The 11,326-nt window shown below is 34.9% G+C and overlaps 1 pseudogene; it reads right to left on the reverse strand.

Annotated features, from left to right (window-relative positions):
• Positions 1–132: 132 nt before the first annotated feature.
• On the reverse strand, positions 133–3,086 carry LOC120143488 (annotated as a pseudogene).
• Between the last annotated feature and the right edge of the window lie 8,240 nt (positions 3,087–11,326).

Raw genomic sequence — 11,326 nt, forward strand, 5'->3', positions numbered from 1 at the left:
TCGAGTTGATTGCATAATCCAATGTGTATTAAAAAGTAAGCAACAATTCGAAACATTAAACTTGCATAATCCAATGTTTTTTTCTTCTTCTTAAAATGCTGATTAATCAAAGTATACAAGGGCCAAAGTGAGAAACTGTTGAAAGGGAGGTACATAATTACAAAGAGAAGCAACATAGAAATGAACAACACTACGGTACCTTAAAGAGGCCGAGGTCGATCAATGGCATTTTATGACAAGTGAGATAAAGTACACTTGTCAAGAGGATTAAGCAGAAACATATAGAGAATACTACGAACTATATGGAACGATATATATATATATGGGAAGAAAAATGAATTGTTTTTCATCTACTTTTGCTTGGATTTTCGGTTGGGGTGATGAGAATTAACACATGCGGCCATTGCGGCAGGCAAGGGCGCCACCGCTTGAAGTAATCATGCCGACCAAGGAAGACGATTTCGCACCTAAGCTTGAGGCCCTGGCATAGCTGGTGGCTGCTGCAGCACCAGACGGAGTAAAATAAGCTCCGTTTAACAACAGATCTCCTTCCGACCTCCAATTCCAACGTTTCCATTCACCATTCCATCCACCTTCTCTCTTTGTAACCTAAACGATATCGAATTTAACAAAATCAGTCAGCATAATTTACCACTTCTAAATGGGGGGACAATTCACATTTCGTTGGTTTTGATTTATCTAGATATACCTCCTTAGCAAAGGGGTTATTAGGGGCAAGGAAACGGTTGCCTTGGCTGTTAATGGTGGGACTGGCACTTCCACCGATAGCATACATTTCCCAGTGTGTATAGTCATTGTTCACTACATGGAAATATCCATGTCGACACCTGCAAGATTACGGTAAAGATGATTCGAGTTGATTTTATGAAAAAGGGAAAGCAGAGATTACAGTAGGCATCATCTTGTTCTTACCTCGGCATGCGCTGATAAGGCCCTCGCCGAAGTGATTATAAGCAATGGTGACTTGCATCTGTTTGTCTCTTACATAAGAGTCGCTATGTCCCAACAGCATAACCTGCCATCACATGGAATGAATTCGTTCAAGTCTTTCCAAAAGCATAATTTAACCTTAAGAAATGTAAAAGATGTGTGAGGAATTCTGTTATGCATTTGATTCTGACCTCATTGTGATGGGTGAAGTAGTTGTTCGAGATTGTAATCGCCGTGGATCCCATTACTGCATCGATAAGTCCATCGGCACAATTAGACAGTGAATTGTGGACTCGCTCCGAAAATCGAAATGCCATCCCCATCAGCCATGGTTCTCCATCCGTAATGAGACGGGGTGCTTCGAACCATATCATTCCCTGTGGGCTTGCAGTCATGAATGTGGAGTCCGTGGATGATAATGTTGGTGACAAACTGGATGGTAATGCATGCCCCGTAAGCGATATGCACGTTGACGCCGCGAGCGTCAATCGTCTTAAAACTGTTCATTATCAGCTCTTGCTTCAACGTGATCACCATGTCACGCTTGAACACAATCCAAAGAGGCCGGTCTTGGATAACAGCATGTCGAAGAGTGCCTGGTTTGGGGTTCACAGGGTTATCATCACCAGGGTCACTCACAACATAGTACCTTCCATCCCGACCGCCAATGGCGTTGCGTCCGAACCCGATGCCACAGTTTGCGAGGCGTCTTCGCCTACGGTACATAGCCTGTCACACCGCCAACAGTCGTCGATAGGATTCCCTGTCCCACACGAGAAATATCCCAAGTTTCTCCGTTCCGTACTATTTCTTATGCTCCTGAAAAATATTACAATAAAATTATAATTTTAAAATTATAATAATTTAAAATTTTCAAAAAACGACCATACTAATTATCCCTCGAATCATCGCTCGATAAAAGGCATAAAATAAATATATAAAAGTCACAAAGAACAATGGGAAAAAACATTTAGGGGCTGTTTGTTTGGCTCTGAATAGAATAATTCGGCTCTGAATGGAAGAATTCAGCGCTGAATGCTGAATCGTTCAGCTTTCAGACTGTTTGTTTCTCACCTTTGAATGATTTAGTGCTGACTGATTCAGCAAAATAGTATTGAATGATTCAGTACAGAAGTACATCCTGAATGATTCAGAACTATTATCAAACAACATGTTACATTCAGAGCTAATTCATACAGAACCTCTGAATCATTTGACATTTAATCATCCTGGAGTAAATAAACAACCCCTTGGAATTATACTGGATAAGGAAGGAATAATAGGACAGCAAATAAAAAATCAAAAACGAGATGCGCGGATCTCGGGACACGGGCATGTGCGTCATCTGGCTAACAAGTTTCAAAAAGAATTAAAGTAGGCCAGCGAAGAACATGGCAATGGATTCCTCAAGATAATTTTTCTACAAGCTACAGTCACGAATTAAGAACATAAACGGTAAAGTAAAAATCGAAACTTAAAACAAAAACATAGAACTATCTCAAGAGTCTACCCTTAAGTTTTAAGTGGATCCAGCGATGGATATTATTAATAAAAAATAAAAAGAAAATATCTAAAGTTTTAAGTACATTTTGACTATCCTAGTAAAAAAAGTAGCCAGGGAAGACAGACAGGTGAAAAGGAATCTTTGTCACAAACTGCAGATCTTGGCAAGTGGGGGATTCTAAGTAGAGGACTATTCATGTGGAATCAGCCCTCTTATTTCAAAGAACCAACTATTAAATCGATCACTATTAATGAAATCCCAAAGCTTTTTATTATAACTAGGAATTAATTAATTATGCTAAAGTAAGTTAAAGTTGAGATGATCCGATCAGTTGTTGGAATGATAAAGAGACTCACATATCAACCATTGAAGCAATTTCCTCAGGATTGTCCACTGCATGCTCATTTCTCCATTTTCATCATCCAACCTGAAAACAAATCCATATGATGCAATGAACTTTCAAAGAGTAGATAACATGATCTATAAGATTCAATCTCAATGGCTTATAATTATAAGCTTCCCCGGATTCATAGGTTTTCACGTGAAAATAAAATAGCTGAAATATTTTACTTACCCGTCTGCCATGGATGAGTTTTTCAAGCCCTGCAATTTGTTTTCCTCGGCAAGCCTGCACATGACAAACACGATGAAGGAATGTTTTCCTGTGATTGGAAAAGATAAAAGATGACGAACAGTAGCTGATTGTTTCCCGAGAAAGTGGAGAAGAATCTACTGGAGTTCAGCTCTGTTTTCTCTGGTGAGGCACCGACACAAACGGACAACATTATGAGTAGCAATGTAAATGAAGAGAGGAGTTTGTGAGAAATCCCCATCGCTGATCCTCTCTTTCTCTCTATGTTACAATTCTGAATGCTTATTCAAATTCAAGTGTTTGGAAGAAATTGAAAAACTCCAATGCCGCAGTCTCTTTTATAGGGGAAGAGATAGAACACATTGGATCGTAAAAAACACAGTTAAAACCTTGGTTAAGTCAAATTAACCACTTAAATGTTTTTAACCTCCCTAACCGCCACCAACTTAAAAGAAATTTAACGCCACCGCCACGCGTCGACGTGGCGGTGGCTCAGGCTCCACTGCGATTTCACGTCTGGCACTTTGGCTGCTCCCCTTTGGTCCAAATTTTCCACGTCATCTTGCTGATTTTTTTTACTGGATGAGAAGGTTTCCATTTCCTACTCGCAGTAGACTGCGGTGTGCTGTACTCGCTTTATGACCGAAGCCACGTGACCACATGGTCGACGTGGAAGGATAAGTAAATATAATACGTAAAGTGTACGAACTGTAGGATGTATAGAAAAGCGTCGATGGACAGGTGTCCTTCCTTAAACACCGTACAGGTACGCTTAAATGAAAGACTGTATTACCGTACAAAACCTGCTGTTTTGCCTCAAATTGTGATTTTGAACTTTGCCTTATCTGTAATTACATGCAAATTGGTATGAAGATAGACTTTATGAACTCAAATTAAATACATGTAATATCATTAATTAAACGCATGTAAAAATATTAATAATATATGTTTTTAGTTGGTTAACTAACAGATTTTATTCAATATGAACTATTTTAATCAAAATTAAAAATATTAGAGTTAAAATATTCCAAAAAATAAGGACCGAAACTACAATTTATACAAACATTAAGAGCTAATTTTATCGTTAAGCCTTTATCAAAATATCTAATATCATAAATGAACTACCATTCTATGTATTCATGAATTAACACGGTTAGAAAGTGTTGTACTAGAATTATCATTCCATGTATTATTATGATACTTGGATCACATTGTTAGTGAATGTCAAATCAGTCAATGAAAATCCACATGTACTATATAATAATAGAATGATCATTCAAGTACCATATTAGATAATTTATCAAAATGTATGTATCATGTCAGAATATAATAACTAAATATGAAATTATACCATTTAAATTGTGTGAAGGTATATTTCGATAGATAAATAAAAATTTGTTTAATTTCCACTGATTTATACATATTCTCTCTTTTTTATGTATATTATTGGTTGCGAGAGCCAAAAATGTGAAGATCCCATCTGCTCAAGCCTTTTCTTTTGTATCTGTATATAGAGTTTTCACATTTTTCACAAAAGCACACACACTCCTTCAGAATAATGACAGGAAGAGCAACAAGAAGCACATGGTATAAAGAAGTGTACATGTTATCTTAGTTGTAGATCTCAAAACAGAACATGGTAACGAACCCACAACATGCCTTGTAAGATGATACAAGTCAAACAAAATTATTATATTCTTTCTCAATATATTTTAGGTACCAAACCGAAGAGATGTATCCATAGAAGCACATAAACAAAATTTACACATTGAAAAAATAAATGTGATGAATAAATCTAAACTCGACTCACATCATTGATGTTGTAACATATAAGAATATATATATTTAAATATATAATAATCTTTGAATTATATGTAAAAAATATGAATAATTTAAATATTGGATAAAATACATATATTGTGCTACAATATAATTTTATGTCATTGTAAGAATATGGTAGAAAAATATATGTATGCCATTTTACGTAGGAGACGTGTATTTTCTTTTGGGTTTTAAAGTAAAATATTTTATTATCCAAAAGAATATAGAATCCATTTCTTTTTACTGAATCAATGAATATAAAAAATAAGATAATGCAAAAACTGAGTGGGAGACACATCTATCTGTCCATAACTTGCATGAGGACAGCCCTTCATGCAAGTATCATAATTTTTGGGTAACCTACATATTTAATGCCTAAACTATTATTTTTGTTTTATTTTGATATTTAAATTTTATTTTTTTCCAAAATTATACACAGTGTTTAATTTATATTTCAATTTGGTATTCGCCATTAAAAAATTAACAGAACTATTGATATGACGATTTTTTTTTACTTTTTTTCGGTGAGGACATGACATTATCTTATAGTGATACGTCAACATCACCGTTAAGTTTTTTTTAACGACAGAGTATCAAAATAAAACCTAAACTAAACGTTAAGTATATTTATTTAAAAAAAAACGTAAATTGTGAGTAGCAAAACTGAACAAATGTAATAGTTTTTGTATGAAACATATAATTTACCCTTATTTTAAAATTCTAAAATCAATAAGTTAATTATATTTATAATTTTGTGTGTGTACGTATGTATGTTTATCCAATATGAGAATCTAAATTATAGGCTGAAAATTCTGCTTGATTTCAGCCATTGGAAGAGGTCTGCATGATTAGAATTTGTACATAATTAATAAGATAGAATAAAGAATGGGATTTTATTATTTTTGTAGAAGATGCTGATTAATTAGCAAATTAAAGTAATTGAAACACAGCCTATTTATCCCAATACCAAATTGCAACCATCGCAAATTAAAAGCTTGTTTGATTGCTTAGCAAATTTGTACATGATTTCTCACATGTTTTGTTTTCGCCATTCAGAAACATCAAATAAAAACGACACTAACTCTTGGCCGAATCTGTCTGGTAAGAAAGAAAGTGAATTGGTTGTGAAGATACTAATTTTTTTTTTATCCATATTATTATTATTAATATTATTATTATCCTTATTATTATTAATATTATTATTATTATTATTATTATTATATTACTATTATCATTATTATTATATTATTATTATATTATTATTATTATTATTATATTATTATTACTATTATTATTATTATATAAAATATATTAAAATATAAAATAAATAATATAATAAAAAATAATAAAAATATAATTACAGGCCCAATTACAATTGGACCGGCCCAGTTACAAACCAACCAGAGCCGGTCCAAATCCAACCAGAACCCTAAATATTTGGGTTTCCAGTTAGGGTTTCCTAACCCTAATCTAGCCAGCCGCCATCTTCAATCTCAACCGTTGGATCTGGTTTGATCCAACGGTCCACCATTTGCCAGAGGAAACCCTAGGGTATCTATACCCTAGGGACACGTCCCAGCGCCGCTGCTGCTGCTTCCAGAAGCCCTCACCGCCTCCGCCGCTGCCACGTCCCGAATGAAGGCTCCAGAAGATCATATACCAGCCGTCCATGCAAGGCTACGGGGTGAGTCACCACTGGTAGTCCGGTGACTCACGAGAGCCTTCTTCGGACCGGTCCGACGGCTACAACGGTGGTGGCTATAAAAGCCACCACCCATCTGCAAGAAAAAAGGAGAGAGACGAAACTAGAGACAGAGACAGAGAAGAAAAAAAAAACAGAGAAAGAAAAAAAAAAAATATACCAACGATCTCAGTCAACATCAACGCAGCAAGGAAAAAAAGAAAAGAGAGGAAAGAAGCTTACCCTGTCAACGGAGAACCACAGCCGTCACCAGATCTCACCAAAAATTTCGAAAAGCCGAAGGTATTATTTTAGATCTGCTCCGATTGGGAGCCGTTTAACGGAAAAAAACATCGGAACCGTCATTAGGACGGTCCGATCTACATTTAGGGTAAAAAAAATTTTTTCCGGCCACCGAAGATGGTGGCCGGCGGCGGTGGTTGACGGCGGATGAACGCCGGCTAACGGCTGCCGGCCGGCTGGGTTTCTCTCTATTTTAGAGAGAAGCGAGAGAAACTTCTCTCTCTCAGAGAAGAGAGAGAGAAGGAAGAAATGAAATGAAATGGCTGGCCCTTCGGGCCAGCCGGTTTGGACCATTTATAGTCCTTCCCGAACGACGTCGTTTCGGGAAGGACTATGCGTGTAATTATGAAATAGTTAAACCCCGTCCGCAGTCCCTCGTATTTGTAAATTTTACATTTTGGTCACTAAACTGAATTTATAATAATTTTAATTTAGTCTTTGAATTTTAATTTTATTCATTTTAGTCCTTTTTATTAAAATAATATATTTAGGATAAATGACAGATTTAATCCCTTAATTTTAATAAATAATTTTTTATCCCTAGTTCATATTTTAATTAATTTTATTATAAAATTTGAATTTTAGATAATTCATTTTGGTCACTAAATTATTAAATTAGAAAATAAATATTTGATCCCTATAATTTCAATTAATTAGTAATTAGATTTAATTTTAGTTTTATAATTTAGTTATTTATATGTTTTCATTTTACTGCCTAAAATATATGTTTAGTAATATATTTATTTTTATATTGTTAAAATTTTATAGATTCATAATATACATATAATAAATAGTAATTTTTAAATATTTATTTTTAATATCGAAGAAAAGGACAGTCTTAATACAACTGGATGTCCTATTCTGATATTTTAAAATTAAAAAGTAAACAATATTATTTAAATTAATATTTATCAATATCAAAGAAAAGAGCTGTCTTAAGGCACCTAGAAGTTCTTTTCAGATATTTTTAAATAAATATAATTTTGAAAATAATAGAATTATAAATTAAATATATTTTTGAATTTTTTAAATTTTAATAATAGAGACAATTTATAATTGAAAAGTACCAATTTTGGGCGTTGTAGGGGTGCTAATCCTTCCCTAAACGTAACCGACCACGAATCCCTTTTTATTACTAAAAAGAACGAATTTTTGGTTATAAACGCAGATCAGTTTAATTTTTTTTTAATTGATGTTTTCTTAAACTCTTTTAAAAGATTTTTTAGGTATTCGACCTACCTGACCCAAAAGGCCGATGGCGACTCTCAAATTATTTTCAAAATTATTTATTCACATCAATTTTCCCGCCAAATTTAATATTTCGTGCCCGGACGAAAACCGGTTACGACAGCTTGGCGACTCCGCTGGGGACCGGTCAAACTTTAAAATCAATTATAAATTGTCTCTATTAATTAAAAATTAAAAGTTCATATATTTAATTTTTTTCTTTCTTTTCAAATTTTTTATTTATTTATTATTTTTAATATGTTTTATTTTATTTTATTTCAGTATTTATTTTTCTGTCAAAGGTTTGAACATTTCTCCTCACACACAACACTTGCATTGCATAACATAAAGCTCTATAATTGAGTTGTCCCTGTTAAGTGGGAGTGAAAGCGACGTCTTCGTGAGAATTTATTCTCCGTGTCAGACCTAGCAAGTAACTTCCGGGGTTCATATGCTCTATGTCTTCGTGAGAATTTATTCTCCGTGTCAGATATAGAGAAATGTATCCCCTCGAATTGAACTCGATCCACTTTAGTCTGTGATGGACTAGGATTGAGGGTTAGCAACCAAGGGGGTACTAACAGGACAATTCGGGTACCTTGATTCTTAGATCTGAAAACCCTGCATAAAGAACCTTAGAAACTCTTCCGATCAGAAGTCATGCCGAAATTTTGTCCAAAATAGGTGTACACACAGGAGAAATGAATTCTGACTTTCTTGTTAATTTATTTATTAATTAAATTACATGTTTATTTAAATTATTTAAATTTAGAAAAGCATGTTTAAATAAAGAATATTTATGTAAATGTTATTATTAAATTTCTTTATTATGTAAACTAATTTATTTTCTTTTTGTGTGTTCTTTATTTTTCTGTTTGCATTGCATCATACAGGATAAAAGACATTGATCCTTGTGTTAATTGTCTCATTGGAAAGCCTTCATCTATGGATAAAAAGTGTTCAAATCAAGTAATTCTAAACTCAGAAGTAAGACAGTGGGCTGAGGACTTACAAAGACGAGAAGGAGACAGTCTGCAGGATGATTTATGTATCTGGCTTGGCCAGTTATGCTTCAATTTCACTAAAAAGAAATGATATGCAAGATTTGCGAAGCATTTGGGAAAGTTGGGATTCAAACAAAAAATTGCAGTTTTATCAGACTTACGGAGACATCCCATATTTGCTCTATGTAGAAGTTGATGATGAATTACTCCGAGCCCTAATTCAATTCTGGAATCCAGGGTACAATTGCTTCACTCTCAATAAGGAAGACTTGGTCCCTACTATTGAAGAATACACAACTTTGCTACATATCGAAGGGGCTTTGGATAATCGAATCTATTCAAAGTCAATTAAAACTCAACCCTTTCGAGTTAAATTAGCAAAGATTGCCGGGGTACGAGAAGAATGGGTAGCAGCCCGTACAAAACAAAAAGGCGAAAGCGAAGGCATTGCTTGGACCAACATTAGAGAACTTATTCAGAGCCATCCAGATATTAAAGTACGATTCGATTTATTTGCTCTGGGTATATATGGTATGGTCATCTTCCCAAAAGTATTGGGATATGTTGAAGCTGCAGTGGTAGATTTGTTTGAACAGCTACTGAAAAAAGACTAATCCTGCTTCTGCAATTCTAGCAGAGACCTTCAGATCGTTAAATGCTTGTAGAAAGTTAGGAGGTGGACGATTCTCAGGGTGTACCCAGTTGTTATATGTTTGGATCCGTAGTCATTTCTGGAAGACAGAAAAGGTTTCATACCGACGCTTTAATACGGATTACTCACCATTAAAAGAATTTCTGGAGCAGGAATGGCCGAAAGAAATTAAGAAGGATATGTGGATTAATGCCTTTAGAAATCTGCAAAGCAATGACATTGTTTGGCGAGCCCCGTGGCAAATACAAAGGGAATTTATTTACAAATGTGGAGATTATAACTGGATAATGCTGCTCGGATTATGGGGAGGAATTGGATATGCACCACTTCTGGTTATAAGACAGTATGAAGGTCATCAATTTGTACCTATCACTACTGGATTACAGTCATCTGAGTTCGCATTCCACAGCAAAAATTATAAAAGAAACATCATGGAAGCCGTTACAGCTTGGAAAACAACTTTTTGTATCCGAGCTAAAGCAGCAAAAGAAATGCTAACTCCTGATTATGAAGAATGGAGATCTGTCAGAAAAAATGAAAATATTCCTCTACCAGATCAAAATGAGGATATCTCTATGGAAGATCGCATTAAGGTGGTTCCATCAGAGATTGAAATCTTGAGAGTTGAGTTTGAAGCAGAAAGAGAAGGCTGGTCGAAAGAGTTAGAGCAAATGAGACAAGATAAAGCTATGTTGGGGGTTGACATTGACTTTCATTCATCACAATGTGCAATGTTGAAAAGATAAAGAAAAAGGTGAGGATGAGTACAGAGCCTTACAGAAAAATTACCAGGAGTTATATAAATCCCGAAAAGCATCAGGACCCAGCCAAGCGACAATACAGATGACCAGAGAATTGAACATCGAGAAAAGACGAGTTGAAGATCTGAAAGGAAAGAATAGCCGTCTACTCAAAAGCCTTGAGAAAGGAAAGCAAAAAAATGGAAGATTATGAGGTCGACAGAAGAGAGCGAATTATAAAACACAAGGCTGAACACCGCGAGATCATGAATGAAATGCATAGAGAAAGGGATCGAGCCAAAGATTAGAAGAGATGAAGAATGACATCTTTAATAAGTTTGAAGGTGAGAAAAATAGCATGTTCAAGGGATTTGAATCTGAAATGAACCAGTTGATTGCTGAACTTGAAGTCAGAGGCCAAAAGATGGAAGAATCCAATATTGAAAAGGAAAAATGGGAATTAGAAAGAAAAAATTTCAACACCAGACTTGAGGTAGAACAAGAGTGGCTAGCAATTGGATGCAAAGATGCAGAAACAAAGATGTTCAAATCCAGAAGCTTAATCAAAGAACGCAAGAAGCACGAACAAAACTTGAAGAGGATCTGGATCAGTCTAGAACAAAAACTCAGAGTTTAATGCTTACATTTTGCAACTTGAGGAATCGTTGTTTCAAGAAAAGGTTCGTCTAGGGCTAATGACCTCAAAGAAAGTAATGAGGAAAATGCTTCACTGCGAAGACGCATTAGAGATCTTGAAAAAATTCTGCACAATTGTCAAGTCAGAATCACTGAGTTAGAGCAAACTCTTGGAGAAATGAATGAACAGTGGCAAAAGTCAACTGAGTTCTATG

Source organism: Hibiscus syriacus, unplaced genomic scaffold (assembly GCF_006381635.1).
Source record: "Hibiscus syriacus cultivar Baekdansim isolate YM2019G1 unplaced genomic scaffold, ASM638163v2 tig00110858_pilon, whole genome shotgun sequence".
NCBI classification, from domain to species: domain Eukaryota; kingdom Viridiplantae; phylum Streptophyta; class Magnoliopsida; order Malvales; family Malvaceae; genus Hibiscus; species Hibiscus syriacus.